This window comes from Schistocerca gregaria, chromosome 6, assembly GCF_023897955.1.
Source record: "Schistocerca gregaria isolate iqSchGreg1 chromosome 6, iqSchGreg1.2, whole genome shotgun sequence".
Lineage (NCBI taxonomy): Eukaryota > Metazoa > Arthropoda > Insecta > Orthoptera > Acrididae > Schistocerca > Schistocerca gregaria.
The window spans coordinates 562,243,708-562,250,901 of NC_064925.1; positions in this window are offsets into that span (position 1 = coordinate 562,243,708).

The following is a 7,194-nucleotide window of genomic DNA, read 5'->3' on the forward strand; positions in this document are numbered from 1 at the left end:
GCATCTAATAAGAACAGTTAATGTAAAATATGGCCAAAATTAAAATAAGTTATACCAGTGACGGCGGGTGATGGCGGTGAATGGAGCACGAATGTCAGCTGCTGCTTACTTTAGAGGAGTGATGGTTTAAGTACTGGATGCCCCGACCATCGCTTGCCGCGCTACGCCAGTAACAGCCAGTCAGGCACACAGTATGTAAAAAGCATTATTACAAATACATAACGTACAGAGAAAAAACTAGACGAAGATTATTAGATGACATACGTAACTTACATAAAGATGTGCTTTATAAAGCAGATTCTCAACTCACGTTTAAACAGAAACAGGAGAACACCCGCTTCAAAGCGGCTGCCAGTACACAGATTGCTCTCTTTGGCCATTTGAAGAAAACTCGTAGAGCGTAATCATAGAGGAGATATAGCTATGTGACGCCGTTGGTTTCTAAGGAGATGGCGTGAAGGTATCGATATGCACCATCCATCGCTAGGGGAGAAAGACGTCAAAAATACACCAACTGATCGCCCAAGTGTGCCAGGATGCAGGTAAGAAAAGTGAAACACGCTGAGGAACGTCGTGAAGTAAGCATGATGACGACTGGCAACAGAAGGCTACGTAATTTTAGGTGTAAACTTGTGTTACGAAAAATTAGCAATTCGGTTGACAGATTGCCGTACAATCACCAGGGAAACGTAGAATCTAAAGACCACAAGCTATAAAATAAGAGGTCACACATTAAAAATAAGAAGTGTGTCACTTCACGTATGAAACTAAAATTACGTATAGGATAAAACTGTTAAAAAGCATGTGAGTAGCGGAATAAAAATGCAATGACATTAAAATTAGAAACTTAAGTAAGAAATAATTGTATGTTGAGATGTAAAAACAGGAGAGCAAAAGCATTCTATGCAAGCCATCGAAGAGGTCAAAAAAATATCTTTTTCTGACGTCTAACTGCTCCTTGAGTAAGGAGAAAGATCTATTTTCGTAAAGAACATAAATTCCTCTCTCTTCAGCAGCACTGTGGCGGTCAGCTGTTGTCGCATCTTTGCATCGTTCTCCACCAGCTCTGCATGGTGCGTCTCCATGAAACCAAAAGTGTCACATAGCTCTATCATTAGTATGATCACGCTCTACAACTTTTCTTAAAATTTCCACAGAGGCAATATGTGTACTGGCAGCCGGTTTCAGTTGGCTATCTCCGATATGTTCTCCTGCCTCTTTTTTAAAGGTACTTTGACGATACTGTTCCGTTCACAGCCACCGCCTACCATCACTAATATAATTCATTCTAATTTTGGTCGTATTTTTCCTATCTTGCATTAACTGTTATTATTATTATTATTATTATTATTATTATTATTATTGTGGTCTTTAGTCCGAAGACTGGTTTGATGCAGCTCTCCATGCTACTCTATCCTGTGCAGTCTTCTTCATCTCCCAGTGCCTACTGCAGCCTACATCCTTCTGATTCTGCTTAGAGTATTTACCTCTTGGTCTCCCTCTAAGATTTTTACCCCACACCTCCCTTCATTAGGAAATTGGTGATCCCTTGATGTCTCAGAATGTGTTCTAGCAACGGATCCGTTCTTTTGTTGAAGTTGTGCCGCAAATTGCTTGTCTTCCCAATTTGCTCAGTACCTCCTAAACTTCAACATTCTTCTGTAGCACCACATTTCTCTTTTTATCTAAACTTTTTACCGTCCTTGTTTCACTTCCATACATGGCTACATTCCAGGACGTATACTTTCAGAAATGACTTCCTAACACCTAAATCTATATTCGACGTTAACAAATTTTTCTACTTCAGAAATTGTTTTCTTGCCATTTCCAATCTACATTTTATATTCTCCTTACTTCGGCTATCATCAGTTTTTTTTTTTTTTTGCCCAAATAGCAAAACTCATCTAGTTCTTTAAGTGTCTCGTTTCTAAATCTAATTCCCATAGCATCACCTTATTTAATTCAACCACATTCAATTATGCTCTTATCAGATTCCCTAAAAATTTACATTCTACTTATTTTTCAGTGAATATGGTTCGAAGATGCCCGCTGTTTAACTGAAACCGGTTGCTATTTTTAATAAATGTTATTTTGCGAATAAGACTGTTTTAATTTTAATTTTAAAACATTTCTTTTGCCTAGGCATTTGTGCTTTGGGTGTTTTGGATGCCAGAACCACCTTTGAAATCCATATTCTCCTATTAGCAGCATTACATTCACTTCAGATTACTACACGTGCATTCGTATCAACAAGAAAAGCAGACAGGAGAGCAAACGAACGTTTCTATATTGGACGCGAACTATCTCTGATGGTACACTACAAGACCGACAAAAAGCGGAACACGAGAGAACACTAGCAAATGTGAACACGAGCGAATGCAGTTCTCTCGCACCCGCCTACTGTGTATACCAGAATGAAATGAAAGCACGTGAGGAAAAACGAGCTAACCCTCAAATGTAAAAACTTAGAGATAAGTGTTGCCATCTGTTGCTGGGTACGGGAACTATCAAAATTGACGTTGGACTCACCCCTAAATAACCGTTAGGCGTTTAAATGATGATGGCGTCCTCTTAGTCAAAATTTTCCGAGGGAAAATAGAGCCCCACTCTGATCTCCGCGTGGGGACTACTCAATGAGATATCGCCATCAGCAGAAACAAAACTGGCGTTCTGCGGATCGTAGGATGGAATGTTACATCCCTGAATCGTGCAGGCATGTTAGACACTGTAAAAAGGAAAATGCATAGGTTGAAGGTAGATACAGTAGGAATGAATGAAGTTCGCAGCCGCTAAGGGGAGCCGTCTTGTCTAGGGCGTCTTGCCACGGCGCGCGCTGCTCCACCCGTCGGAGGTACGAGTCCTTCCTCGGGCATGGGCGTGCGTGTTGTCCTTAACGTAAGTTACTTTAAGTTACATTAAGTAGTGTGCAAGCCTAGGGTCCGATAACCTCAACAGTTAGGTCCCACAGGAACTTACCACAATCAATGAATAAAATGAAGTTCGGTGGTATAAGGAACAGGACTTCTGGCCAGGTGAATACAGAGTTGTAAAAACAAAATGAAGGAGGGGTACTGAAGGAGTAGGTTTAATAATGAATAAAAAAAATAGGAGCGCAGGTAAGCTACGAACAGCATAGCGAACGCATTATTGTCGCCAAGACAGAAACGAAGCCCATGCCTTCCACAGTAGTACACGTTTATATGCCAACTATCTCCGCAGATGACAAAGAAATTGAAGAAATCTATGATGCGATAAATGAAATTATTCAGGTAGTTCAAGGAGAAAAAAATTTAATTGTGATGGGGGACTGGAATCCGATATTAGGAAAAGGAGGAGAAGGAAAAATAGTAGATGTTATGGACAAAGCGAAAGGAATAAAAGAAGAAGCTGCCTGGTATAATTTTGCACTGAAAATAATGTGATAGCAGCCAACACTTGGTTTAAGAATCATGAAACAAGGTTGTATAAGTGAAGGAGACCTGGAGACATCGGAGGGCTTCAGCTTGATTATATAATAGTAAGACAGGGATTTCGGAATTAGATATTAAATTTTAAGACATTTCCAGGAGCAGGAATAGACTCTTACTACAATTTATTGGTTACGAAATGTAGTTTAAAACTGAAGAAATTGGAGAAAGGTATTCAGTTAAGGAGATGGGACTTGTATAAGTTAAAAGAACCAGAGGTTGCTGAGACTTTCAGAGGGCGCATTGGGCAACAGTTCATTAGAACAGGAGAAAGGATTACAGCAGAAGACGAATGGCTAGCTTTGAGAGACGAAATAATGAAGACAGCTGAGGATCAAATGGGTAAGAAGACAAGGCCTAGTAGAAATCCTTGGATAGCGCAAGAGATACTGCATTTAACTGATGAAAGCAGAAAATATAGAAACGCAGCAAATGAAGAAGGCGAAAGGGAATACAAACATCTAAAAAATGAGATTGACAGAAAGTACAAAATCACTAACTAGCAATGGCTAGAGGACAGATGTAAGGATTTAGAAGCATATATTACTAAAGGAAAGATAGATACTGTCCACAGGAAAATTAAAGAGGCGTTTGGAGAAATGAGACGCAGCTATAGGAATATCTAGAGCCCAGATGGAAAACCAGTGTTAAGAGCGTTGGGAGAACCAACCACGATAGAACTCCTCCATCTGGTGTGCAAGATGTATGAGACAGGCTAAATAGCCTCAGGCTTCAAGATAAATGTAATAATTCTAATTCCAAAGAAAGCAGGTGCTTACAGGTGTGAATATTACTTAACTATCAGTTTAACAGGTCACGGCTGATAAATACTAACACGAATTTCTTCGAGAAGGATGGAAAAACTGGTAGAAGTCGACCTCGGGGAAGATCAGATGGGGTTGCGGAGAAATGTAGGAACGTGCGAGGCAATACTGACCCCGTGACTTATCTTAGGAGATAGTTTAAGGAAAAGCGTCTGATAGCATTTGTAGGCCAAGAGAAAGCTTTTGACAATGTTGACTGGAATACTCTCTTTGAAAGGCTGGAGGTAGCATGGGAAAAATACAAGGAGCGAAAGGCCATTTACAACTTATACAGAAACCAGACGGCATTTGTAAGAGTAGAGTAGCATGAAAGGGAAGCAGTGCAGTGGCTGAGAAGGGAGTGAGTCAGGGTTGTAGCCTATCCACGGTGTTATTCAATCTGTAAATTGACTGGGCCATTGACAGATCTGGCCTTGTAACAATAACCAAAACGGCTTTGCTGTGCTGGTACTGCGAACGGCTGAAAGCAGGGGGAAACTACAGCCGTAATTTTTCCCGAAGGCATGTAGCTTTACTGTAAATGATGATGGCGTCCTCATGGCTAAACTATTCCGGAGGATATTCCATTCGGATCGGAGGGTGGAATGTCAGATCCCTTAATCCGGTATGTAGGTTAGAAAATTTAAAAAGGGAAATGGATAGATCAAAGTTAGATATAGTGGGAATTAGTGAAGTTCGGTAGCAGGAGGAACAGGACTTCTAGTCAGGTGAATACAACGTTATAAATACAAAATCAGATGTGCGTAATGCAGAAATAAGTTACATGTGAATAAAACAATTAGCAGCACAGGTAAGCTACTAAGAAAAGCACAGTAAACGCATTATTGTGGCCAAGATAGATACGAAGGCCGCGCCTGCCACAGTAGTACACGTTTATATGCCAACTAGCTCCTGAGATGATGAAGAGATTGAAGAAATGTATGGTGTGATAAAAGAAATTATTCAGATAGCGAAGGCAGTCGAAAATTTAATAGTAAATGGGGACTGGAATTTGACAGTGGGAAAAGGAATAGAAGGAAAAGTAGTCGGTGAATATGCAGTTGGGATAAGAAATGAAAGTCGAAGCCACCTGGTAGAATTTCGCGCAGAGCATAACTTGACCATAGCTAACACTTGGTTTAAGAATCATAAAAGAAGGTTGTATACGTGGACGAGGCCTGGAGACACTGGAAGGTTCCAGATAGATTATATAATGGTAAGACAGAGATATAGGAACGAGGTCTTAAACTGTAACACATTTCCAGGGGCAGATGTGGACTCCGATCACAATTGATTGATTATGAGCTGTAAATTAAAGCTGATGAAACTGTAAAATGTAGGAAATTAAGGAGATGGGATCTGGATAAACTGAAAGAAGCAGAGGCTGAAGAGAGTTTCAGAGAGAGCATTACGGAACGATTGACTAGAACGGGGGAAAGGAATACAGTAGAAGAAGAATGGGTAGCTTTGAGAGATGAAATAGTGAAGGCAGCAGAGAATCAAGTAGGTACAAGCACAAGAGCTAGGAAAAATCCTTGTTGTTGTTGTTTTCAGTCCAGAGGCTGGTTTGATACAGCTCTCCATGCTACTCTATCCTTCATCTCCGAGTAACTACTGCAACCTACATCCTTCTGAATCTGCTTAGTGTATTCATCTCTTGGTCTCCCTCTACGTTTTTACCCTCCACGGTTCCCTCCATCGCTAAATTGGTGATCCCTTGATGCCACAGAACGTGTCCTGAAAACCTATACCCTCTTCTAGTCAAGTTGTGTCACAAACTCCTCTTCTCCCCAATTCTATTTAATACCTCCTCATTAGTTATATGATCTACCCATCGAATCTTCAGCATTCTTCTATAGCACCACATTTAGGAAGCATCTATTCTCTTCCTGTCCAAATTATTTATCGTCCATGTTTCACATCCATACAATGCTACACTCCATACAAATACTCTTAGAAAAGACTTCCTGACACTTAAATCTATACTCGATGTTAATAAATTTCTTTTCTTCAGAAATGCCTTCCTTGCCATTGGCAGTCTACATTCTATATCCTCTCTATTTCGGCCATCAACAGTTATTTTGCTGCCCAAATTGCAAAATTCCCTACTACGTTAAGTGTCTTTTTTCCTAATCTAATTCCATTGGCAACACCTTACTGAACTCGACCATTATCCTCGTTTTGCTTTTGTTGATGTTCATCTCATATCCTACTTTCAAGAGGCTGTCCATTCCGTTCAACTGCTCTTCCATGTCCTTTACTCTCTCTGACAGTAGTACAGTGTGATCGGCAAACCTCAAAGGTTTTATTTCTACTCCGTGAACTTTAATTGCTATTCTAAATTTTCCTTTTGTTTCCTTAACTTCTGCTCAGTGTTGTTGTTGTTGTTGTGGTCTTCAGCGGAGAGATGGTTTCATGCAGGAAAGCGTTTCTGAAGAAGAGAAATTTAACATGGGGTATAGATTTAAGTGTCAGGAAGTATTTGTATGGAGTGAGCTATGTATGGAAGCGAAACGTGGGCGATACACAGTTTAGACAAGAAGAGCAGAGAAGCTATTGAAATGTGGTACCACAGGAGAATGCTGAATATTAGATGGGTAGATCACTTAACTAATGAGGAGGCACTGAACAGATTTGGGGAGACAAGGGATTTATAGCACACCTTGGTCAAATAAAGTGATCAGTTGATAGGACATATTCTGAGACATCAAGGGGTCACCAATTTAGATTTGGAGGGAAGTGTAGGGTGTTAAACACAACGAGTGTTCATTATATTAAGTAGATTCGTAAGGCTGTAAGTTGAGTAGTTTTCGGAGGAGAAGAGGCTTGCACAGGATAGAGTAGCATGGAGAGCTGCATAAAACCTGTCTTCGCACTGAGGACCACAACAACAATAACAGCAACACAGGACTATAAACAAAGGA